Source organism: Haliaeetus albicilla, chromosome 15, assembly GCF_947461875.1.
Source record: "Haliaeetus albicilla chromosome 15, bHalAlb1.1, whole genome shotgun sequence".
NCBI lineage: Eukaryota > Metazoa > Chordata > Aves > Accipitriformes > Accipitridae > Haliaeetus > Haliaeetus albicilla.
Window position 1 is genome coordinate 442,313 of NC_091497.1, and position 27,263 is coordinate 469,575.

Consider the following 27,263-nt stretch of genomic DNA (forward strand, 5'->3'; position numbering starts at 1 on the left):
TTTTCGACGGCGGCTCGGCCGGCACCGAAAATATTTTTGACATTACCTTGACCGGTGGCGAAAATATTTTCGACCGGAGCTCAGCCGGCTCTGAAAATATTTTAGACGGGAGCTCGGCCGGCTCCGAAAATATTTTCGAAGGGAGCTCGCCCGGCACCGAAGATATTTTAGACGGGAGCTCGGACGGCACCGAAAATATTTTTAACGGCGGCTCGGACGGCCCTGAAAATATTTTCGACAGTACCTCGACCGGTGCCGAAAATATTTTCGACGACGGCTCGGCCGGCACCGAAAATATTTTCAATGGGGGCTCGGCCGGCACCAAAAATATTTTAGACGGCGTGTTGGCCGGTGCAAAAAATGTTTTCGACGGAGGCTCGGCCGGCGTCAAAAATATTTTCGACGGGAGCTCGGACGGCCCTGAAAATATTTTCGACAGGACCTCGAATGGTGCCGAAAATATTTTTGACGGAAGCTCGGCCGGCTCCGAAAATATTTTCGACAGGATCGTGGCCGGCACCGGAAATATTTTCGACAGAAGCTCGGCCGGCGTCAAAAATATTTTCGACGGGAGCTCGGACGGCCCCGAAAATATTTTCGACAGGACCTCGACCGGTGCCGAAAATATTTTCGATGGGAGCTCGGCCGGCACCGAAAATATTTTAGACGGGAGCTCAGCCGGCACCGAAAAAATATTTATAACGTGGGCTCGGACGGCCCCGAAAATATTTTCGATTGGAGATCGGCCAGCACCGAAAATACTTTCGACGGAAGCTCGGCCGGCGTCAAAAATATTTTCGACGGCGTGTTGGCCGGTGCCAAAAATGTTTTCGACCAGGGCACGGAGGGCCCCGAAAATATATTCGACGGGGTCTCGGCCGGCTCCGAAAATATTTTCAATGGGATCTCGGCCGGCACCGAAAATATTTTCGACGGAAGCTCCACCGGCGTCAAAAATATTTTCAACGGGAGCTCGGCCGGCTCCGAAAATATTTTCGATTGCAGCTCGGCCGGCACCGAAAATATTTTCAACGGGGGCTCGGCCGCACCAAAAATATTTTCGACGGCGTGTTGGCCGGTGCCAATATATTTTCGACAGAGGCTCGGACGGCCCCGAAAATAGTTTCGACGGGACATCGAACGGCACCACAAATATTTTTAACGGGGGCTCGGACGGCCCCGAAAATATTTTCGACAGTACCTCGACCGGTGCCGAAAATATTTTCGACGGAAGCTCGGCCGGCTCCGAAAATATTTTCGACGGGATCTCGGCCGGCACCGAAAATATTTTCGACGGAAGCTTGGCCGGCTCCGAAAATATTTTCAACGGGAGCTCGGATGGCCCCGAAAATATTTTCGACAGTACCTCGTCTGGTGCCGAAAATATTTTCGATGGGAGCTCGGCCGGTGCCTAAAATATTTTCGACGGCGCCTCGGCCGGCTCCGAAAATATTTTCGATTGCAGCTCGGCCGGCACCAAAAATATTTTCGACGGCGTGTTGGCCAGTGCCAATATATTTTCGACAGAGGCTCGGCCGGCACCGAAAATATTTTCGACAGGAATTCGAACGGCGCCGAAAATATTTTCGACAGGGTCTCGGCCGGCTCCGAAAATATTTTCGACGGGATCTCGGCCGGCACCGGAAATAGTTTCGACGGGACCTCGAACGGCGCCGAAAATATTTTCGACGGGAGCTCGGACGGCCCCGAAAATATTTTCGACAGGACCTCGACCGGTGCCGAAAATATTTTCGACGGGAGCTCAGCCGGCACCGAAAATATCTTCGACAGGATCTCGGCCGGCACCGAAAATATTTTCGATTGGATCTCAACCAGCACCGATAATATTTTCAACGGAAGCTCGGCCGGCGTCAAAAATATTTTCGACGGGAACTCGGACGGCCCCGAAAATATTTTCGACAGTACCTTGAGTGGTGCGGAAAATATTTTCAACGGCGGCTCAGCCGGCTCCGAAAATATTTTCGACGGGAGCTCGGCCGGCTCCTAAAATATTTTCGATTGCAGCTCGGCCGGCACCGAAAATATTTTCAACGGGGGCTCGGCCGGCACCAAAAATATTTTCGACGGTGTGTTGGCCGGTGCCAAAAATGTTTTCGACCGGGGCTCGGAGGGCCCCGAAAATATATTCGACGGGGTCTCGGCCGGCTCCGAAAATATTTCAATGGGATCTCAGACGGCACCGAAAATATTTTCGACGGAAGCTCCGCCGGCGTCAAAAATATTTTCGACGGGAGCTCGGACGGCTCCAAAAATATTTTCGACAGGACCTCGACTGGTGCTGAAAATATTTTCGAAGGGAGCTCGCCCGGCACCGAAGATATTTTAGACGGCAGCTCGGCCGGCACCGAAAATATTTTTAACGGGGCTCGGACGGCCCCGAAAATATTTTCGACAGTACCTCGACCGGTGCGGAAAATATTTTCGACGGCGTCTCGGCCGGCACCGAAAATATTTTTGACAGTACCTTGACCGGTGGCGAAAATATTTTTGACGGCAGCTCAGCCGGCTCCGAAAATATTTTCGAAGGGAGCTCAGCCGGCTCCGAAAATATTTTCGATTGGAGCTCGGCCGGCACCAAAAATATTTTCGACGGCGTGTTGGCCGGTGCCAATATATTTTCGACAGAGGCTCGGACGGCCCCGAAAATAGTTTCGACGGGACATCGAACGGCGCCGAAAATATTTTCGACGGAGGCTAGGACGGCCCCGAAAGTATTTTCGACAGGACCTCGACCGCTGCCGAAAATATTTTCGATGGGAGCTCGGCCGGCACCGAAAATATTTTTAACGGGGGCTCGGACGGCCCCGAAAATATTTTTGACAGTACCTTGACCGGTGCGGAAAATATTTTCGATGGCGGCTCAGCTGGCTCCGAATATATTTTCGACGGGAGCTCGGCCGGCTCTGAAAATATTTTCGACGGGAGCTCGGCCGGCACCGAAAATATTTTCGACGGAAGCTCCGCCGGCATCAAAAATATTTTCGACGGGAGCTCGGCCGGCTCCGACAATATTTTCGACAGGAGCTTGGCCGGCACCGAAAATAGTTTCGACGGGACCTCGGCCGGCGCCGAAAATATTTTCGATGGGGGCCCGCCTGGCACCGAAAGTGTTTTAGATGGGACTCGGCCGGCACCGAAAATATTTTTGACGGGATCTCGGCCGGCGTCGAAAATTTTTTCAACGGGAGCTCGGACGGCCCCGAAAATATTTTCGATAGTACCTCGACCGGTGCCGAAAATATTTTCGACGGAAGCTCGTCTGGCGTCAGAAATATTTTCGACGGGAGCTCGGACGGTGCCGAAAATATTTTCGACGGCGTGTTGGCCGGTGCCAAAAATATATTTGACGGGGGCCCAGCTGGCACCCAAAAAATTTTCGACGGAGGCTCGGCTGGCATCCAAAAGATTTTCGACAGGATCTCGGCCGGCACCAAAAATATTTTCGACGGGGTCTCGGCCGGCTCCGAAAATATTTTCGACGGAATCTCGGCCGGCACCGAAAATATTTTCGATGGAAGCTCCGCCGGTGTCAAAAATATTTTAGACGGGAGCTCGGACGGCCCCGAAAATATTTTCGACAGGGTCTCGGCTGGCTCCGAAAATATTTTCGACGGGATCTCGGCTGGCACCGAAAATATTTTCGACGGAAGCTTGGCCGGCGTAAAAAATATTTTCGACGGCGTGTTGGCCGGTGCCAAAAATGTTTTCGACGGAGGCTCGGACGGCCCTGAAAATGTTTTCGACGGGAGCTCGGACGGCCCCGAAAATGTTTTCGACAGGACCTCGACCGGTGCCGAAAATATTTTCGATGGGAGCTCGGCCGGCACCGAAAATATTTTCGACGGGAGCTCGGCCGGCACCAAAAATATTTTCGATGGGACCTTTACCGGTGCGGAAAATATTTTCGATGGGGCCTCGGCCGGCACCGAAAATATTTTCGACGGCGTGTTGGCCGGTGCCAAAAATGTTTTCGACGGAGGCTCGGCCGGCTCCGAAAATATTTTCAACGGGAGCTCGGATGGCCCCGAAAATATTTTCGACAGTACCTCGTCTGGTGCCGAAAATATTTTCGATGGGAGCTCGGCCGGCACCGAAAATATTTTTGATGGGAGCTCGGCCGGCACCGAAAATATTTTCAACGGGGGCTCGGCCGCACCAAAAATATTTTCGACGGCGTGTTGGCCGGTGCCAAAATGTTTTCGACGGAGGCTCAGAGGGCCCCGAAAATATATTCGACGGGATCTCGGCCGGCACCGAAAATATTTTCGACGGAAGCTAGGCCGGTGATAAAAATATTTTTGACGGGAGCTCGGACAGCCCCGAAAATATTTTCGACAGGACCTCGACCGGTGCCGAAAATATTTTCGATGGGAGCTTGGCCGGCACCGAAAATATTTTAGACGGGAGCTCGGCCGTCACCGAAAATATTTTTAACGGGGTCTCGGACGGCCCCGAAAATATTTTCGACGGAAGCTCCGCCGGCGTCAAAAATATTTTCGACGGGAGCTCGGATGGCCCCGAAAATATTTTCGACAGTACCTCGACCGGTGCCGAAAATATTTTCGACGGGAGCTCGGCCGGCAGCGAAAATATCTTCGACAGGATGTCGGCCGGCACCGAAAATATTTTCGACGGAAGCTCGTCCGGCACCGAAACTATTTTTGACAGTACCTTGACCGGTGCGGAAAATATTTTCGACGGCGGCTCAGCTGGCTCCGAAAATATTTTCGACGGGAGCTCGGCCTGCTCCGAAAATATTTTCGATTGGAGCTCGGCCGGCACCGAAAATATTTTCAACGGGGGCTTGGCCGGCCCCGAAAATATTTTTGACGGCGTGTTGGCCGGTGCCAAAAATGTTTTCGACGGAGGCTTGGAGGGCCCCGAAAATAGTTTCGACGGGACCTCGAACGGCGCTGAAAATATTTCCGACGGGTGCTCGGACGGCCCCGAAAATATTTTCGACAGGCTCTCGGCCGGCTCCGAAAATATTTTCGACGGGATCTTGGCTGGCACCAAAAATATTTTCGACGGGAGCTCGGACGGCGTCAAAAACATTTTCGATGGGAGCTCGGCCGGCTCCGAAAATATTTTCGACGGGATCTCGACTGGCACCGAAAATATTTTCGACGGAAGCTCTGCCGGAGTCAAAAATATTTTCGACGGGAGCTCGGATGGCCCCGAAAATATTTTCGACAGTACCTCGTCCGGTGCCGAAAATATTTTCGATGGGAGCTCGGCCGGCACCGAAAATATTTTAGACGGGAGCTCGGACGGCACCGAAAATATTTTTGACAGTACCTTGACCGGTGCGGAAAATATTTTCGACGGCGGCTCAGCCGACTCCGAAAATATTTTCGACGGGAGCTCGGCCGGCTCCGAAAATATTTTCGATTGCAGCTCGGCCGGCTCCGAAAATATTTTCGATTGGAGCTCGGCCGGCACCGAAAATATTTTCAACGCGGGCTCGGCTGGCACCAAAAATATTTTCGACGGTGTGTTGGCCGGTGCCAAAAATGTTTTCGACCGGGGCTCGGAGGGCCCCGAAAATATATTCGACGGAAGCTCCGCCGGCGTCAAAAATATTTTCAACGGGAACTCGGACAGCCCCGAAAATATTTTCAACAGGACCTCGACCGGTGCCGAAAATATATTCGACGGGAGCTCAGCCGGCACCGAAAATATCTTCGACAGGATCTCGGCCGGCACCGAAAATATTTTCGACGGAAGCTCGTCCGGCACCGAAACTATTTTTGACAGTACCTTGACCGGTGCGGAAAATATTTTCGACGGCGGCTCAGCTGGCTCCGAAAATATTTTCGACGGGGGCTCGGCCGGCACCAAAAATATTTTCAACGGCGTGTTGGCCGGTGCCAAAAATGTTTTTGACGGAGGCTCGGAGGGCCCCGAAAATACATTTGACGGGGTCTCGGCCGGCTCCGAAAATATTTTCTATGGAAGCTCGGCCGGCGTCAAAAATATTTTCGACAGGAGCTCGGACGGCCCCGAATATATTTTCGACAGGACCTCGACCGGTGCCGAAAATATTTTCGACGGGAGCTCGGCTGGCAGCGAAAATATCTTCGACAGGATCTCGGCTGGCACCGAAAATATTTTCGACGGAAGCTCTTCCGGCACCGAAAATATTTTTAACGGCGGCTCGGATGGCCCCGAAAATATTTTCGACAGTACCTCGGCCGGCACCGAAAATAATTTCGACGGCGGCTCGGCCGGCACCGAAAATATTTTAGACAGGAGCTCGGCCGGCACCGAAAATATTTTCGACAGGACCTCGACCGGTGCCGAAAATATTTTCGAATGGAGCTTGGCCGGCACCGAAGACATTTTAGACGGGAGCTCGGCCAGCTCCGAAAATATTTTTAACAGGGGCTCGGCCGGCACCGAAAATATTTTCGACGGCGTGTTGGCCGGTGCCAAAAATGTTTTCGACGGAGGCTCAGCCGGCCCCGAATATATTTTCGACAAGGTTCTGACCGGCACACGAAAATATTTTAGACGGGGGCCCGGCCGGCACCAAAAATATTTTTGTCGGTGTCTCATCCGGCACCAAAAATATTTTAGACAGGAGCTCGGCCGGCACCGAAAATATTTTTAACGGGGGCTCGGACGGCCCCGAAAATATTTTCGACAGTACCTCGACCGGTGCCGAAAATATTTTCGACGGGACCGCGAACGGCGCAGAAAATATTTTAGACGGGAGCTCGGCCGGCACCGAAAATATTTTTAACGGGGGCTCGGACGGCCCCGAAAATATTTTCGATGGGAGCTCGGCCGGCACCGAAAATATTTACGACGGCGTGTTGGCCGGTGCCAAAAATGTTTTCGACGGAGGCTCGGACGGCCCCGAAAATATTTTCGACGGGGTCTCGGCCGGCACCGAAAATATTTTCGACGGAAGCTTGGCCGGCGTCAAAAATATTTTTCACGGGAGCTCGGCCGGCCCCGAAAATATTTTCGACAAGGTTCTGACCAGCACCGAAAATATTTTAGACGGGAGCTCGGCCGGCACCAAAAATATTTTCGACGGCAGCTCAGCCGGCTCCGAAAATATTTTTGACGTGAGCTCGACCGGCTCCGAAAATATTTTCGACGGGAGCTCAGACGGCCCCGAAAATATTTTCGACAGTACCTCGACCGGTGCCGAAAATATTTTCGACGGGACCGTGACCCGCGCCGAAAATATTTTCGACGTCGGCTTGGCCGGTGCCAAAAATAGTTTCGAAGGGGGCCTAGCTGGCACCGAAAATATTTTCGACGGAAGCTCGGCCGGCGTCAAAAATATTTTCGACGGGAGCTCGGACGGCCCCGAAAATATTTTCGACAGGACCTCGACCGGTGCCGAAAATATTTTCGATGGGATCTCGGCCGTCTCCGAAAATATTTTCGAGGGAAGCTCCGCCGGCGTCAAAAATATTTTCGACGGGAGCTCGGACGGCCCCGAAAATATTTTCGACAGTACCTCAACCGGTGCCGAAAATATTTTCGACGGCGGCTCGGCCGGCACCGAAAATATTTTCGACGGGATCTCGGCTGGCGTCGAAAATTTTTTCAACGGGAGCTCGGACGGCCCCGAAAATATTTTTGACAGTACCTCGACCGGTGCCGAAAATATTTTAGACGGGAGCTCGGCTGGCACCGAAAATATCTTCGACAGGATCTTGGCCGGCACCAAAAATATTTTTGACGGAAGCTCGTCCGGTGTCAGAAATATTTTCGACGGGAGCTCGGACGGCCCCGAAAATATTTTCAACAGTACCTCGACCGGTGCCGAAAATATTTTCGACGGGACCGCGAACGGCGCCGAAAATATTTTGGACGGCGTGTTGGCCGGTGCCAAAAATATATTCGACGGGGGCCCAGCTGGCACCAAAAATATTTCCGACGGAGGCTCGGCTGGCATCCAAAAGATTTTTGACAGGATCTCGGCCGGCACCAAAAATATTTTCGACAGGATCTCGGCCGGCACCGAAAATATTTTCGACGGGATCTCGGCCGGCACTGATAATATTTTCAACGGGGGCTCGGCCGGCACCGAAAATATTTTCGACGGCGTGTTGGCCGGTGCCAAAATGTTTTCGACGGAGGCTCGGACGGCCCCGAAAATAGTTTACGACGGGACCTCGAACGGCGCCGAAAATATTTTCGAAGGGATCTCGGACGGCCCCGAAAATATTTTCAACAGGGTCTCGGCCGGCTCCGAAAATATTTTCGACGGGATCTCGGCCGGCACCAAAAATATTTTCGACGGAACCTCAGATGGCCCCGAAAATATTTTCGACAGTACCTCGTCCGGTGCCGAAAATATTTTCGATGGGAGCTCGGCCAGCACCGAAATTTTTTTGACTGGAGCTCGGCCGGCACCGAAAATATATTTACCGGGGGCTCGGACGGCTCCGAAAATATTTTCGACGGCGGCTCGGCCGGCTCCGAAAATATTTTCGATTGGAGCTCGTCCGGCACCGAAAATATTTTCAAAGGGGGCTCGGCCGGCACCGAAAATATTTTCGACGGCGTGTTGGCCGGTGCCAAAATGTTTTCAACGGGACCTCGACCGGTGCCTAAAATATTTTCGATGGAAGCTGGGCCGGCGTCAAAAATATTTTCGACTGGAGCTCGGATGGCCCCAAAAATATTTTCGACAGTACCTCGTCTGGTGCCGAAAATATTTTCGATGGGAGCTCGGCCGGCACCAAAAATATTTTCGACTGGAGCTCGGCCGGCACCGAAAATATTTTTGAGAGTACCTCGACCGGTGCGGAAAATATTTTCGACAGCGGCTCGGCCGGCTCCGAAAATATTTTCGATTGCAGCTCGGCCGGCACCGAAAATATATTCAAAGAGGGCTCGGCCGGCACCGAAAATATTTTCGACGGCGTGTTGGCCGGTGCCAAAATGTTTTCGACGGGACCTCGACCGGTGCCTAAAATATTTTCGATGGGAGCTCGGCCGGCACCGAAAATATTTTCGACGGGAGCTCGGCCGGCTCCGAAAATATTTTCGATTGGAGCTCGGCCGGCACCGATAATATTTTCAACGGGGGCTTGGCCGGCACCAAAAATATTTTCGACGGCGTGTTGGCCGGTGCCAAAAACGTTTTCGACTGAGGCTCGGAAGGCCCCGAAAATATTTTCGACGGGATCTCAGCCGGCACCGAAAATATTTTCGACGGAAGCTCCGCCGGCATCAAAAATATTTTCAACGGGAGCTCGGCCGGCACCGAAAATATCTTCGACAGGATCTCGGCCGGCACCGAAAATATTTTCGACGGAACCTCAGATGGCCCCGAAAATATCTTCGACAGTACCTCGACCGGTGCCGAAAATATTTTCGACGGGACCGTGAACGGCGCTGAAAATATTTTCGACGGCGTGTTGGCCGGTGCATAAAATATTTTCGACAGGGGCCCAGCTGGCACCGAAAATATTTTAGACGGGAGCTCGGACGGCCCCGAAAATGTTTTCGGCAGGACCTCGACCGGTGCCGAAAATATTTTCGATGGGAGCTCGGACGGCCCCGAAAATATTTTCGACAGTACCTCGACCGGCACCGAAAATATTTTAGACGGGGGCCCGGCCAGCCCCGAAAATATTTTCGACAAGGTGCCGGCCGGCACCGAAAATAGTTTCGACGAGACCACGAACGGCGCCGAAAATATTTTCGACGGGAGCTCGACCGGCACCGAAAATATTTTCGACAGGAGCTCGGCCGGCACCGACAATATTTTCGATGGCGTCTCGGCCGGCTCCGACAATATTTTCGACGGGACCTCGAACGGCGCCGAAAATATTTTCGATGGGGGCTCGCCTGGCACCGAAAATATTTTAGACGGGACTCGGCCGGCACCGAAAATATTTTCGACGGGATCTCGGCCGGCGTCGAAAATTTTTTCAACGGGAGCTCCGACGGCCCCGAAAATATTTTTGACAGTACCTCGACCGGTGCCGAAAGTATTTTCGACGGCGGCTCGGCCGGCACCGAAAATATTTTTGACGGCAGCTCAGCCGGCTCAGAAAATATTTTCGACGGCAGCTCGGACAGCCCCGAAAATATTTTCGACAGGACCTCAACCGGTGCCAAAAATATTTTCGACGGCGGCTCGGACGGCACTGATAATATTTTCAACGGGGGCTCAGCCGGCACCAAAAATATTTTCGACGGCGTGTTGGCCAGTGCCAAAATGTTTTCGACGGAGGCTCGGACGGCCCCGAAAATAGTTTACGACGGGACCTCGAACGGCACCAAAAATATTTTCGACAGTACCTCGACCAGTGCCGAAAATATTTTCGACGGCGACTCGGCCGGCACCGAAAATATTTTAGACTGGAGCTCGGCCGGCACCGAAAATATTTTCGACAAGGTGCCGGCCGGCACCGAAAATAGTTTCGACGGCAGCTCGGCCGTCTCCGACAATATTTTCTACGGGAGCTCGTCCGGCACCGAAAATATTTTAGACGGGAGCTCAGCCGGCACCAAAAATATTTTTAACGGGGGCTCGGACGGCCCCGAAAATATTTTCGACATTACCTCGACCGGTTCCGAAAATATTTTCGACGGCAGCTCAGCGGGCTCCAAAAATATTTTCGATGGGAACTCAGCCAGCTCCGAAAATATTTTCGACGGGGTCTCGGCCGGCACCGAAACTATTTTCGACAGCGTGTTGGCCGGTGCCAAAATGTATCCAACGGAGGCTCGGCCGGCGTCAAAAATACTTTTGACGGGACCTCGAATGGCGCCGAAAATATTTTCAAGGGGAGCTCGGCCGGCACCGAAAATATTTTCGACGGGAGCTCGGATGGCCCCGAAAATATTTTCGACACTACCTCGACCGGTGCCGAAAATATTTTAGACGGGACCGCGAACGGCGCCGAAAATATTTTAGACGGGAGCTCGGTCGGCACTGAAAATATATTTAACGGGGGCTCGGACGGCCCCGAAAATATTTTCGACAGTACCTCGACCGGTGCAGAAAATATTTTCAACGGCAGCTCGGCTGGCACCGAAAATATTTTAGACGGGAGCTCGGCCGGCACCGAAAATATTTTTGACAGTCCCTTGACCGGTGGCGAAAATATTTTCGACGGCAGCTCGGCCGGCTCCAAAAAAATCTTCAAGGGGAGCTCGGCCGGCTCCGAAAATATTTTCGATTGGAGCTCCGCCGGCACCGAAAATATTTTCAACGGAGGCTTGGCCGGCGTCAAAAATATATTCGACGGAAGCTCGGCCGGTGCCTAAAATATTTTTAACAGGGGCTCGGATGGCCCCGAAAATATTTTCGAGAGTACCTCGACCAGTGCCGAAAATATTTTCGACGGGAGCTCGGCCGGCACCGAAAATTTTTTCGACACGGTCTCGGCCGGCTCCGAAAATATTTTCGACGGGGTCTCGGCCGGCACTGAAAATATTTTCATTGGTGTCTCATACGGCACCGAAAATATTTTCAAAGGGGGCTCGGCCGGTGCCTAAAATATTTTCGACGGCAGCTCAGCCGGCTCCGAAATATTTTCGATTGGAGCTCGGCCGGCACCGAAAATATTTTTACCGGGGGCTCGGACGGCTCCGAAAATATTTTTGACGGGAACTCGGCCGGCTCCGAAAATATTTTCGATTGGAGCTCGGCCGGCACCGAAAATATTTTCAACGGGAACTCGGCCGGCTCCGAAAATATTTTCGATTGGAGCTTGGACGGCCCCGAAAATATTTTCGACGGGAGCTCGTCCGGAACCGAAAATATTTTCGATAGGGTCTCGGCCGGTTCCGAAAATATTTTCGACGGGATCTCGGCCGGCACCGAAAATATTTTCGACGGAAGCTCGGCTGGCGTCAAAAATATTTTCGACGGGAGCTCGGATGGCCCCGAAAATATTTTCGACAGTACCTTGACCGGTGGCGAAAATATTTTCGACGGCAGCTCGGCCGGCTCCGAAAATATTTTCGATTGCAGCTCGGCCGGCACCGAAAATATTTTCGACGGGATCTCGGCCAGCACCGAAAAAATTTTTGACAGTACCTTGACCGTTGCGGAAAATATTTTCGACGGCGGCTCAGCCGGCTCCGAAAATATTTTCGACGGCAGCTCGGCCGGCCCCGAAAATATTTTCGATTGGAGCTCGGCCGGCACCGAAAATATTTTCAACGGGGGCTCGGCCGGCACCAAAACTATTTTCGACGGCGTGTTGGCCGGTGCCAAAAATGTTTTCGACGGAGGCTCAGTGGGCCCCGAAAATATATTCGACGGGGTCTCGGCCGGCTCCGAAAATATTTTCGATGGGATCTCGGCCGGAACCGAAAATATTTTCGACGGACGCTCCGCCGGCATCAAAAATATTTTCGACGGGAGCTCGGACGGCCCCGAAAATATTTTCAACAGGACCTCGACCGGTGCCGAAAATATTTTCGACGGCGGCTCGGCCGGCACCGAAAATATTTTAGACGGGAGCTCGGACGGCCCCGAAAATATTTTCGACAGTACCTTGACCGGTGCGGAAAATATTTTCGACGGCGGCTCAGCTGGCTCCGAAAATATTTTCGACGGGAGCTCGGCCGGCTCCGAAAATATTTTCGATTGGAGCTCGGCCGGCACCGAAAATATTTTCAACGGGGGCTCGGCCGGCACCGAAAATATTTTCGACGGCGTGTTGGCCGGTGCCAAAATGTTTTCGACGGGACCTCGACCGGTGCCTAAAATATTTTCGACGGAAGCTCGGCTGGCGTCAAAAATATTTTCGACGGGAGCTCGGATGGCCCCGAAAATATTTTCGACAGTACCTCGTCCGGTGCCGAAAATATTTTCGATGGGAGCTCGGCCAGCACCGAAATTTTTTTGACTGGAGCTCGGCCGGCACCGAAAATATATTTACCGGGGGCTCGGACGGCTCCGAAAATATTTTCGACGGCGGCTCGGCCGGCTCCGAAAATATTTTCGATTGGAGCTCGTCCGGCACCGAAAATATTTTCAAAGGGGGCTCGGCCGGCACCGAAAATATTTTCGACGGCGTGTTGGCCGGTGCCAAAATGTTTTCGACGGGACCTCGACCGGTGCCTAAAATATTTTCGATGGAAGCTGGGCCGGCGTCAAAAATATTTTCGACTGGAGCTCGGATGGCCCCAAAAATATTTTCGACAGTACCTCGTCCGGTGCCGAAAATATTTTCGATGGGAGCTCGGCCGGCACCAAAAATATTTTCGACTGGAGCTCGGCCGGCACCGAAAATATTTTTGATAGTACCTCGACCGGTGCGGAAAATATTTTCGACGGCGGCTCGGCCGGCTCCGAAAATATTTTCGATTGCAGCTCGGCCGGCACCGAAAATATTTTCAAAGGGGGCTCGGCCGGCACCAAAAATATTTTCGACGGCGTGTTGGCCGGTGCCAAAATGTTTTCGACGGGACCTCGACCGGTGCCTAAAATATTTTCGACGGAAGCTCGGCTGGCGTCAAAAATATTTTCGACTGTAGCTCGGATGGCCCCGAAAATATTTTCGACAGTACCTCGTCCGGTGCGGAAAATATTTTCGACGGGAGCTCGGCCGGCACCGAAAATTTTTTCGACACGGTCTCGGCCGGCTCCGAAAATATTTTCGACGGGGTCTCGGCCGGCACTGAAAATATTTTCATCGGTGTCTCATACGGCACCGAAAATATTTTCAAAGGGGGCTCGGCCGGTGCCTAAAATATTTTCGACGGCAGCTCAGCCGGCTCTGAAATATTTTCGATTGGAGCTCGGCCGGCACCGAAAATATTTTTACCGGGGGCTCGGACGGCTCCGAAAATATTTTTGACGGGAACTCGGCCGGCTCCGAAAATATTTTCGATTGGAGCTCGGCCGGCACCGAAAATATTTTCAACGGGAACTCGGCCGGCTCCGAAAATATTTTCGATTGGAGCTTGGACGGCCCCGAAAATATTTTCGACGGGAGCTCGTCCGGAACCGAAAATATTTTCGATAGGGTCTCGGCCGGTTCCGAAAATATTTTCGACGGGATCTCGGCCGGCACCGAAAATATTTTCGACGGAAGCTCGGCTGGCGTCAAAAATATTTTCGACGGGAGCTCGGATGGCCCCGAAAATATTTTCGACAGTACCTTGACCGGTGGCGAAAATATTTTCGACGGCAGCTCGGCCGGCTCCGAAAATATTTTCGATTGCAGCTCGGCCGGCACCGAAAATATTTTCGACGGGATCTCGGCCAGCACCGAAAATATTTTTGACAGTACCTTGACCGTTGCGGAAAATATTTTCGACGGCGGCTCAGCCGGCTCCGAAAATATTTTCGACGGCAGCTCGGCCGGCCCCGAAAATATTTTCGATTGGAGCTCGGCCGGCACCGAAAATATTTTCAACGGGGGCTCGGCCGGCACCAAAACTATTTTCGACGGCGTGTTGGCCGGTGCCAAAAATGTTTTCGACGGAGGCTCAGTGGGCCCCGAAAATATATTCGACGGGGTCTCGGCCGGCTCCGAAAATATTTTCGACGGGATCTCGGCCGGAACCGAAAATATTTTCGACGGACGCTCCGCCGGCATCAAAAATATTTTCGACGGGAGCTCGGACGGCCCCGAAAATATTTTCAACAGGACCTCGACCGGTGCCGAAAATATTTTCGACGGCGGCTCGGCCGGCACCGAAAATATTTTAGACGGGAGCTCGGACGGCCCCGAAAATATTTTCGACAGTACCTTGACCGGTGCGGAAAATATTTTCGACGGCGGCTCAGCTGGCTCCGAAAATATTTTCGACGGGAGCTCGGCCGGCTCCGAAAATATTTTCGATTGGAGCTCGGCCGGCACCGAAAATATTTTCAACGGGGGCTCGGCCGGCACCGAAAATATTTTCGACGGCGTGTTGGCCGGTGCCAAAATGTTTTCGACGGGACCTCGACCGGTGCCTAAAATATTTTCAACGGAAGCTCGGCCGGCGTCAAAAATATTTTCGACTGGAGCTCGGATGGCCCCGAAAATATTTTCGACAGTACCTCGTCCGGTGCGGAAAATATTTTCGACGGGAGCTCGGCCGGCACCGAAAATTTTTTCGACACGGTCTCGGCCGGCTCCGAAAATATTTTCGACGGGGTCTCGGCCGGCACTGAAAATATTTTCATCGGTGTCTCATACGGCACCGAAAATATTTTCAAAGGGGGCTCGGCCGGTGCCTAAAATATTTTCGACGGCAGCTCAGCCGGCTCCGAAATATTTTCGATTGGAGCTCGGCCGGCACCGAAAATATTTTTACCGGGGGCTCGGACGGCTCCGAAAATATTTTTGACGGGAACTCGGCCGGCTCCGAAAATATTTTCGATTGGAGCTCGGCAGGCACCGAAAATATTTTCAACGGGAACTCGGCCGGCTCCGAAAATATTTTCGATTGGAGCTTGGACGGCCCCGAAAATATTTTCGACAGGGTCTCGGCCGGCTCTAAAAATATTTTCAACGGGATCTCGGCCGGCACCGAAAATATTTTCGACGGAAGCTCGGCCGGCGTCAAAAATATTTTCGACAGGAGCTCGGATGGCCCCGAAAATATTTTTGACAGTACCTCGTCCGGTGCCGAAAATATTTTCGATGGGAGCTCGGCCGGCACAGAAAATATTTTTGACAGTACCTTGACCGTTGCGGAAAATATTTTCGACGGCGGCTCAGCCGGCTCCGAAAATATTTTCGACGGCAGCTCGGCCGGCCCCGAAAATATTTTCGATTGGAGCTCGGCCGGCACCGAAAATATTTTCAACGGGGGCTCGGCCGGCACCAAAACTATTTTCGACGGCGTGTTGGCCGGTGCCAAAAATGTTTTCGACGGAGGCTCAGTGGGCCCCGAAAATATATTCGACGGGGTCTCGGCCGGCTCCGAAAATATTTTCGACGGGATCTCGGCCGGAACCGAAAATATTTTCGACGGACGCTCCGCCGGCATCAAAAATATTTTCGACGGGAGCTCGGACGGCCCCGAAAATATTTTCAACAGGACCTCGACCGGTGCCGAAAATATTTTCGACGGCGGCTCGGCCGGCACCGAAAATATTTTAGACGGGAGCTCGGACGGCCCCGAAAATATTTTCGACAGTACCTTGACCGGTGCGGAAAATATTTTCGACGGCGGCTCAGCTGGCTCCGAAAATATTTTCGACGGGAGCTCGGCCGGCTCCGAAAATATTTTCGATTGGAGCTCGGCCGGCACCGAAAATATTTTCAACGGGGGCTCGGCCGGCACCGAAAATATTTTCGACGGCGTGTTGGCCGGTGCCAAAATGTTTTCGACGGGACCTCGACCGGTGCCTAAAATATTTTCAACGGAAGCTCGGCCGGCGTCAAAAATATTTTCGACTGGAGCTCGGATGGCCCCGAAAATATTTTCGACAGTACCTCGTCCGGTGCGGAAAATATTTTCGACGGGAGCTCGGCCGGCACCGAAAATTTTTTCGACACGGTCTCGGCCGGCTCCGAAAATATTTTCGACGGGGTCTCGGCCGGCACTGAAAATATTTTCATCGGTGTCTCATACGGCACCGAAAATATTTTCAAAGGGGGCTCGGCCGGTGCCTAAAATATTTTCGACGGCAGCTCAGCCGGCTCCGAAATATTTTCGATTGGAGCTCGGCCGGCACCGAAAATATTTTTACCGGGGGCTCGGACGGCTCCGAAAATATTTTTGACGGGAACTCGGCCGGCTCCGAAAATATTTTCGATTGGAGCTCGGCAGGCACCGAAAATATTTTCAACGGGAACTCGGCCGGCTCCGAAAATATTTTCGATTGGAGCTTGGACGGCCCCGAAAATATTTTCGACAGGGTCTCGGCCGGCTCTAAAAATATTTTCAACGGGATCTCGGCCGGCACCGAAAATATTTTCGACGGAAGCTCGGCCGGCGTCAAAAATATTTTCGACAGGAGCTCGGATGGCCCCGAAAATATTTTTGACAGTACCTCGTCCGGTGCCGAAAATATTTTCGATGGGAGCTCGGCCGGCACAGAAAATATTTTAGACGGGAGCTCGGCCGACACCGAAAATAATTTTGACAGTACCTTGACCGGTGGTGAAAATATTTTCGACTGCGGCTCGGCCGGCTCCGACAATATTTTCGATTGGAGCTCGGCCGGCACCGAAAATATTTTCAACGGGGGCTCGGCCGGCACCAAAAATATTTTCGACGGCGTGTTGGCCGGTGCCAAAAATGTTTTCGAGAGTACCTCGACCGGTGCCGAAAATATTTTCGACGGCGGCTCGGCCGGCTCCGAAAATATTTTAGACGGGAGCTCGGCTGGCACCGAAAATATTTTTGACAGTACCTTGACCGGTGGCGAAAATATTTTCGACGGCAGCTCAGCCGGCTCCAAAAATATTTTAGACGGGAGCTCGGCCGGCTCCAAAAATATTTTCGACAGGAGCTCGGATGGCCCCGAAAATATTTTCGACAGTACCTCGTCCGGCGCCGAAAATATTTTCAACGGGGGCTCGGCCGGCACCAAAAATATTTTCGACGGCATGTTGGCCAGTGCCAAAATGTTTTCGACAGAGGCTCGGACGGCCCCGAAAATACTTTTGACGGGACCTCGAACGGCGCCGAAAATATTTTCGACAGAGGCTTGGATGGCCCCGAAAATATTTTCGACAGGGTCTCAGCCGGCTCCAAAAATATTTTCGACGGGATCTCGGCCGGCACCGAAAATATTTTCGACGGAAGCTCGGCCGGCGTCAAAAATATTTTCGACGGAAACTTGGACGGCCCCGAAAATATTTTCGACAGTACCTCGTCCGGTGCCGAAAATATTTTCGATGGGAGCTCGGCCGGCACAGAAAATATTTTCGACAGTACCTCGGCCGGTGCGGAAAATATTTTCAACGGCGTGTTGGCCGGTGCTAAAAATGTTTTTGATAGAGGCTCGAAGGGCCCCGAAAATACATTCGACGGGGTCTCGGCCGGCTTCGAAAATATTTTCAACGGGATCTTGGTCGGCACCGAAAATATTTTCGACGGCGTGTTGGCCGGTGCCAAAATGTTTTCGACGGGACCTCGACCGGTGCCTAAAATATTTTCGACGGAAGCTCGGCCGGCGTCAAAAATATTTTCGACTGGAGCTCGGATGGCCCCGAAAATATTTTCGACAGTACCTCGTCCGGTGCCGAAAATATTTTCGATGGGAGCTCGGCCGGCACCAAAAATATTTTCGACGGGAGCTCGGCCGGCACCGAAAATATTTTTGACAGTACCTCGACCGGTGCGGAAAATATTTTCGACAGCGGCTCGGCCGGCTCCGAAAATATTTTCGATTGGAGCTCGGCCGGCACCGAAAATATTTTCAACGGGGGCTCGGCCGGCACCAAAAATATTTTCGACGGCATGTTGGCTAGTGCCAAAATGTTTTCAACGGAGGCTCGGACGGCCCCGAAAATACTTTCGACGGGACCTCGAACGGAGCCGAAAATATTTTCGACGGGAGCTCGGCCGGCACCGAAAATTTTTTCGACACGGTCTCGGCCGGCTCCGAAAATATTTTTGACGGGGTCTCGGCCGGCACCGAAAATATTTTCATCGGTGTCTCATCCGGCACCGAAAATATTTTCGATTGAGGCTCGGCCGGTGCCTAAAATATTTTCGACGGCAGCTCAGCCGGCTCCGAAAATATTTTTGACGGGAACTCGGCCGGCTCCGAAAATACTTTCGATTGGAGCTCGGCCGGCACCGAAAATATTTTCAACGGGGGCTCGGCCGGCTCCAAAAATATTTTCGACGGGAACTCGGCCGGCTCCGAAAATATTTTCGATTGGAGCTCGGACGGCCCCGAAAATATTTTCAACGGGGGCTCGGCCGCCACCAAAAATATTTTCGACGGCATGTTGGCTAGTGCCAAAATGTTTTCAACGGAGGCTCGGACGGCCCCGAAAATACTTTCGACGGGACCTCGAACGGAGCCGAAAATATTTTCGACGGGAGCTCGGCCGGCACCGAAAATATTTTCAACGGGGGCTCGGCCGGCACCAAAAATTTCTTCGACGGCGTGTTGGCCGGTGCCAAAAATTTTTTCGACGGAGGCTCGGAGGGCCCCGAAAATATATTCGAAGGGAGCTCGCCCGGCTCCGAAGATATTTTAGACGGGAGCTCGGCCGGCACCAAAAATATTTTTAATGGGGGCTCGGACGGCCCCGAAAATATTTTCGACAGTACCTCGACCGGTGCCGAAAATATTTTCGACGGAAGCTTGGCCGGCGTCAAAAATATTTTCGACGGGAGCTCGGACAGCCCCGAAAATATTTTCGACAAGGTTCTGACCGGCACCGAAAATATTTTAGACAGGGGCCCGGCCGGCACCGAAAATATTTTCGACGGGAGCTCGGACGGCCCCGAAAATAGTTTCAACGGGAGCTCGGACGGCCCCGAAAATATTTTCGACAGTACCTCGACCGGTGTGGAAAATATTTTCGACGGCGACTCATCCGGCTCCGAAAATATTTTCGATTGGAGCTCGGCCGGCACCGAAAATATTTTCAACGGCGGCTCGGCCGGCACCAAAAATATTTTCGACGGCGTGTTGGCTGGTGCCAAAAATGTTTTCGACAGAGGCTCGGACGGCCCCGAAAATAGTTTCAACGGGACCTCGAACGGCGCCGAAAATATTTTCAACGGGAGCTCGGACGGCCCTGAAAATATTTTTGACAGGGTCTCGGCCGGCTCCGAAAATATTTTCGACGGGAGCTCGGCCGGCACCGAAAATATTTTAGACGGGAGCTCTGCCGGCACCGAAAATATTTTTGACAGTACCTCGACCGGTGCGGAAAATATTTTCGACGGCGGCTCGGCCGGCTCCGAAAATATTTTCAACGGGATCGTGGCCGGCCCCGAAAATATTTTCGACAGGACCTCGACCGGTGCCGAAAATATTTTCGATGGGAGCTCGGCCGGCACCGAAAATATTTTTGACGGGAGCTCGGCCGGCAGCGAAAATATTTTTAACGGGGGCTCGGACGGCCCCGAAAATATTTTCGACAGTACCTCGACCGGTGCCGAAAATATTTTCAACGGGGGCTCGGCTGGCACCAAAAATATTTTCGACGGCGTGTTGGCCGGTGCCAAAAATTTTTTCGACGGAGGCTCGGACGGCCCTGAAAATATTTTCGACAGGGTCTCGGCCGGCTCCGAAAATATTTTCGACGGGATCTCGGCCGGCACCGAAAATATTTTCGACGGAAGCTCGTCCGGCACTAAAAATATTTTTGACAGTACCTTGACCGGTGCGGAAAATATTTTCGACGGGATCTCGGCCGGCTACGAGAATATTTTCGATTGCAGCTCGGCCGGCACCGAAAATATTTTCAACGGGGGTTCGGCCGGCTCCAAAAATATTTTCGACAGGACCTCGACCGGTGCCGAAAATATTTTCGCAGGGAGCTCGGCCGGCACCGAAAATATTATAGACGGGAGCTCGGCCGGCACCGAAAATATTTTTAACGGGGGCTCGGACGGCCCCGAAAATATTTTCGACAGTACCTCGACCGGTGCCGAAAATATTTTCGACGGCAGCTCAGCCGGCTCCGAAAATATTTTAGACGGGAGCTCGGCCGGCTCCGAAAATATTTTCGATTGGAGCTCGGCCGGCACCGAAAATATTTTCAATGGGGGCTCGGCCGGCACCAAAAATATTTTCGACGGCGTGTTGGCCGGTGCCAAAATATTTTCGACAGAGGCTCGGACGGCCCCGAAAATATTTTCGACAGCAACTTGACCGGTGCGGAAAATATTTTCGATGGCGGCTCAGCCGGCTCCGAAAATATTTTCGACGGGAGCTCAGCCGGCACCAAAAATATTTTCGACGGTGTGTTGGCCGGTGCCAAAAATGTTTTCGACCGGGGCTCGGAGGGCCCCGAAAATATATTCGACGGGGTCTCGGCCGGCTCCGAAAATATTTTCAACGGGATCTTGGCCGGCACCGAAAATATTTTCGACAGAAGCTCGGCCGGCGTCGAAAATATTTTCAACAGGACCTCGACCGGTGCCGACAATATTTTCGACGGGAGCTCGGCCGGCAGCGAAAATATCTTTGACAGGATCTCAGCCGGCACCGAAAATATTTTCGACGGATGCTCGTCCGGCCCCGAAAATATTTTCGACAGGACCTCGACCGGTGCCGACAATATTTTCGACGGGAGCTCGGCCGGCAGCGAAAATATCTTCGACAGGATCTCGGCCGGCACCGAAAATATTTTCGACGGAAGCTCGTCCGGCCCCGAAAATATTTTCGACATGACCTCGACCGGTGCCGACAATATTTTTGACGGGAGCTCGGCCGGCAGCGAAAATATCTTCGAAAGGATCTCGGCCGGCACCGAAAATATTTTCGACGGAAGCTCGTCCGGCACCGTAAATATTTTTGACAGTACCTTGACCGGTGCGGAAAATATTTTCGACGGCGGCTCAGCCGGCTCCGAAAATATTTTCGATTGGAGCTCGGCCGGCACCGAAAATATTTTCGACAAGGTTCTGACCGGCACCGAAAATATTTTTGACGGGGGCTCGGCCGGCTCCGAAAATATTTTCGACGGGAGCTCGGCTGGCTCCTAAAATATTTTTGACTGGAGCTCGGCCGGAACGAAAAATATTCTCAACGGGGGCTCGGACGGCACCAAAAATATTTTCGACGGCATGTTGGCCGGTGCCAAAATGTTTTCGACGGAAGCTCGGCCGGCCCCAAAAATAGTTTCGACGGGACCTCGAACGGCGTCAAAAATATTTTCGACGGGAGCTCGGCCGGCGTCAAAAATATTTTCGACGGGAGCTCGGATGGCCCCGAAAATATTTTTGACGGGAGCTCGGTCGGCACCAAAAATATTTTCGACAAGGTGCCGGCCGGCACCGAAAATAGTTTCGACGGCGGCTCGGCCGGCTCCGACAATATTTTCGACGGGATCTCGGCCGGCACCGAAAATATTTTCGACGGGAGCTCGGCCGGCACCGAAAATATTTTAGATGGGATCTCGGCCGGCTCCGAAAATATTTTCGACGGGATCTCGGCCGGCACCGAAAATAATTTTGACGGAAGCTTGGCCAGCGTCAAAAATATTTTCGACGGGAGCTAGGACGGCCCCGAAAATATTTTTCTCAGTACCTCAACCGGTGGCGAAAATATTTTCGACGGCGGCTCAGCCGGCTCTGAAAATATTTTCGACGGGAGCTCGGCCGGCTCCGAAAATATTTTCGACACTACCTCGACTGGTGCCGAAAATATTTTCGACGGGAACTCGGCCGGCACCAAAAATATCTTCGACAGGATCTCGGCTGGCACCGAAAATATTTTCGACGGAAGCTCATCTGGCGTCAGAAATATTTTCGACGGGAGCTCGGACGGCCCCGAAAATATTTTCGACAGTACCTCGACAGGTGCCGAAAATATTTTCGACGAGACCGCGAACGGCGCTGAAAATATTTTAGACGGGAGCTCGGACGGCCCCGAAAATATTTTCGACGGGGTCTCGGCCGGCACCGAAAATATTTTCGATGGAGGCTCGGCCGGTGCCTAAAATATTTTCGAAGGCGGCTTGGCCGGCTCCAAAAATATTTTCGACGGGATCTCGGCCGGCAACGAAAATATTTTCGACGGCAGCTCAGCCGGCTCCGAAAATATTTTTGACGTGAGCTCGGCCGGCTCCTAAAATATTTTCGATGGGAGATCGGCTGGCACCGAAAATATTTTCAACGGGGGCTCGGCCGGCACCAAAAATATTTTCAACGGCATTTCGGCCGGTGCCAAAATGTTTTCGACAGACGCTCGGACGGCCCCGAGAATAGTTTCGACGGGACCGCGAACGGCGCCAAAAATATTTTCGGCGGCGTGTTGGCTGGTGCCAAAAATATTTTCGACGGGGGCCCAGCTGGCACCGAAAATACTTTCGACGGAGTCTCGGCTGGCATCCAAAATATTTTCGACGGAAGCTCGGCCGGCGTCAAAAATATTTTCGACGGGAGCTCGGCCGGCGCCGAAAGTATTTTGAATGGGAGCTCGGACGGCCCTGAAAATATTTTCGACAGGGTCTCAGCCGGCTCCGAAAATATTTTCGACGGGATCTCGGCCGGCACCGAAAATATTTTCGACGGAAGCTCGGCCGGCGTCAAAAATATTTTCGACGGGACTTCGGACGGCACCGAAAATAGTTTCGACAGTACTCGTCCGGTGCCGAAAATATTTTCGATGGGAGCTCGGCCGACACCGAAAATATTTTAGACGGGAGCTCGGCCGGCACCGAAAATATTTTTGACAGTACCTTGACAGGTGCGGAAAATATTTTCGACGGGAGCTCGGCCGGCACCGAAAATATTTTCGACAGGGTCTCGGCCGGCACCGAAAACATTTTCGACGGAAGCTCGGCCAGCGTCAAAAATATTTTCGACGGGAACTCGGACAGCCCCGAAAATATTTTCGACAGGACCTCGACCGGTGCCGAAAATATTTTCGATGGGAACTCGGCCGGCACCGAAAATATTTTAGACGGGAGCTCGGCCGGTGTCAAAAATATTTTCGACGGGAGCTCGGCCGACACCAAAAATATTTTCGACAAGGTTCTGACTGGCACCGAAAATATTTTCGACGGAGGCCCGGCCGGCACCGAAAATATTTTCGTCGGTGTCTCATCCGGCACCGAAAATATTTTCGATGGAGGCTCGGCCGGTGCCTAAAATATTTTCGACGGCGGCTCGGCCGGCTCCGAAAATATTTTTGATGGGATCTCGGCCGGCACCGAAAATATTTTCGACGGAAGCTCGTCCGGCGTCAGAAATATTTTCGACGGGAGCTGGGACGGCCCCGAAAATATTTTCAATGGAGGCTCGGCCGGTGCCTAAAATATTTTCGACGACGTCTCAGCCGGCTCTGAAAATATTTTCGATGGGATCACGGCCGGCACCGAAAATATTTTCGACGGGAGATCGGACGGCCCCAAAAATATTTTCGACAGTACCTCGACCGGTGCTGAAAATATTTTCGACGGGAGGTCGGCCGTCACCGAAACTATCTTTGACAGGATCTCGGCCGGCACCGAAAATATTTTCGACGTAAGCTCGTCCGGCGTCAGAAATATTTTCGACGGGAGCTCGGACGGCCCCGAAAATATTTTCGACAGTACCTCGACCGGTGCCGAAAATATTTTCGACGGGACCGCGAACGGCGCCGAAAATATTTTCGACGGCGGCTTGGCCGGTGCCAAAAATAGTTTCGACGGGGGCCCAGCTGGCACCGAAAATATTTTCGATGGAGGCTCGGCTGGCATCCAAAAGATTTTCGACAGGATCTCGGCCGGCACCGAAAATATTTTCGACGGGGTCTCGGCCGGCACCGAAAATATTTTCAACGGGATCTCAGCCAGCACCGAAAATATTTTCGACGGGAGCTCGGCCGGCTCCGAAAATATTTTCGACGGGAGCTCGGCCGGCTCCGAAAATATTTTCGATTGGAGCTCGGCCGGCACCGAAAATATTTTCAACGGCGTGTTGGCCGGTGCCAAAATGTTTTCGACGGAGGCTCTGAGGGCCCCGAAAATATATTCGATGGGAGCTCGGCCAGCACCAAAAATATATTCAACGGGATCTCGGACGGCACCGAAAATATTTTCGACAGGGTCTCGGCCAGCTCCGAAAATATTTTCGACGGGATCTCGGCCGGCACCGAAAATATTTTTGACAGTACCTCGTCCGGTGCCGAAAATATTTTCGAAGGGAGCTCGACCGGCACCGAAAATATTTTAGACGGGAGCTCGGCCGGAACCAAAAATATTTTTGACAGTACCTTGACCAGTGCGGAAAATATTTTGAACTGCGGCTCGGCCGACACCGAAAATATTTTCGACGGCAGCTCGGCCGGCTCCGAAAATATTTTCGATTGCAGCTCGGCCGGCACCGAAAATATTTTCAACGGAAGCTCGGCCGGCGTCAAAAATATTTTTGACGGGAGCTCGGACGGCCCCGAAAATAATTTCGACAGGACCTTGACCAGTGCCGAAAATATTTTCGAAGGGAGCTCGACTGGCACCGAAAATATTTTAGACGGGAGCTCGGCCGGAACTGAAAATATTTTTAACGGGGGCTCGGACGGCCCCGAAAATTTTGTCGACAGTACCTCGAACGGTGCCGAAAATATTTTCGACGGAAGCTCGGCCGGCACCGAAAATATTTTAGACAGGAGCTTGACCGGTGGCAAAAATATTTTCGACGGTAGCTCGGCCGGCTCCGAAAATATTTTCGATTGGAGCTCGGCCGGCACCGAAAGTATTTTCAACGGGGGCTCGGCCGGCACCAAATATATTTTCGACGGCGTGTTGGCCGGTGCCCAAATGTTTTCGACGGAGGCTCGGACGGCCCCGAAAATAGTTTCGACGGGACCTCGAACGGCACCGAAAATATTTTCGACGGGAGCTCGGACGGCCCCGAAAATATTTTCGACAGGGTCTCGGCCGGCTCCGAAAATATTTTCGACGGGATCTCGGCCGGCAGCGAAAATATTTTCGACGGAAGCTCGGCCGGCGTCAAAAATATTTTCGACGGGAGCTCGGATGGCCCCGAAAATATTTTCGACGGAAGCTCGGCCGGCGTCAAAAATATTTTCGATGGGAGCTCGGCCGGCACCGCAAATATTTTAGACGGGAGCTCGGCCGGCACCGAAAATATTTTCAACGGGGGCTCGGCCGGCACCAAAAATATTTTCGACGGCATGTTGGCTAGTGCCAAAATGTTTTCAACGGAGGCTCGGACGGCCCCGAAAATACTTTCGACGGGACCTCGAACGGAGCCGAAAATATTTTCGACGGGAGCTCGGCCGGCACCGAAAATTTTTTCGACACGGTCTCGGCCGGCTCCGAAAATATTTTTGACGGGGTCTCGGCCGGCACCGAAAATATTTTCATCGGTGTCTCATCCGGCACCGAAAATATTTTCGATTGAGGCTCGGCCGGTGCCTAAAATATTTTCGACGGCAGCTCAGCCGGCTCCGAAAATATTTTTGACGGGAACTCGGCCGGCTCCGAAAATACTTTCGATTGGAGCTCGGCCGGCACCGAAAATATTTTCAACGGGGGCTCGGCCGGCTCCAAAAATATTTTCGACGGGAACTCGGCCGGCTCCGAAAATATTTTCGATTGGAGCTCGGACGGCCCCGAAAATATTTTCAACGGGGGCTCGGCCGCCACCAAAAATATTTTCGACGGCATGTTGGCTAGTGCCAAAATGTTTTCAACGGAGGCTCGGACGGCCCCGAAAATACTTTCGACGGGACCTCGAACGGAGCCGAAAATATTTTCGACGGGAGCTCGGCCGGCACCGAAAATATTTTCAACGGGGGCTCGGCCGGCACCAAAAATATCTTCGACGGCGTGTTGGCCGGTGCCAAAAATTTTTTCGACGGAGGCTCGGAGGGCCCCGAAAATATATTCGAAGGGAGCTCGCCCGGCTCCGAAGATATTTTAGACGGGAGCTCGGCCGGCACCGAAAATATTTTTAATGGGGGCTCGGACGGCCCCGAAAATATTTTCGACAGTACCTCGACCGGTGCCGAAAATATTTTCGACGGAAGCTCAGCCGGCCCCGAAAATATTTTCGACGGGAGCTCGGACAGCCCCGAAAATATTTTCGACAAGGTTCTGACCGGCACCGAAAATATTTTAGACAGGGGCCCGGCCGGCACCGAAAATATTTTCGACGGGAGCTCGGACGGCCCCGAAAATAGTTTCAACGGGAGCTCGGACGGCCCCGAAAATATTTTCGACAGTACCTCGACCGGTGTGGAAAATATTTTCGACGGCGACTCATCCGGCTCCGAAAATATTTTCGATTGGAGCTCGGCCGGCACCGAAAATATTTTCAACGGCGGCTCGGCCGGCACCAAAAATATTTTCGACGGCGTGTTGGCTGGTGCCAAAAATGTTTTCGACAGAGGCTCGGACGGCCCCGAAAATAGTTTCGACGGGACCTCGAACGGCGCCGAAAATATTTTCAACGGGAGCTCGGACGGCCCTGAAAATATTTTTGACAGGGTCTCGGCCGGCTCCGAAAATATTTTCGACGGGATCTCGGCCGGCACCGAAAATATTTTTGACGGAAGCTCGGCCGGCGTCGAAAATATTTTTGACAGGAACTCGGACGGCCCCGAAAATATTTTCGATGGGAGCTCGGCCGGCACCGAAAATATTTTCAACGGGGGCTCGGACAGCACCAAAAATATTTTCGACAGGACCTCGACCGGTGCCGAAAATATTTTC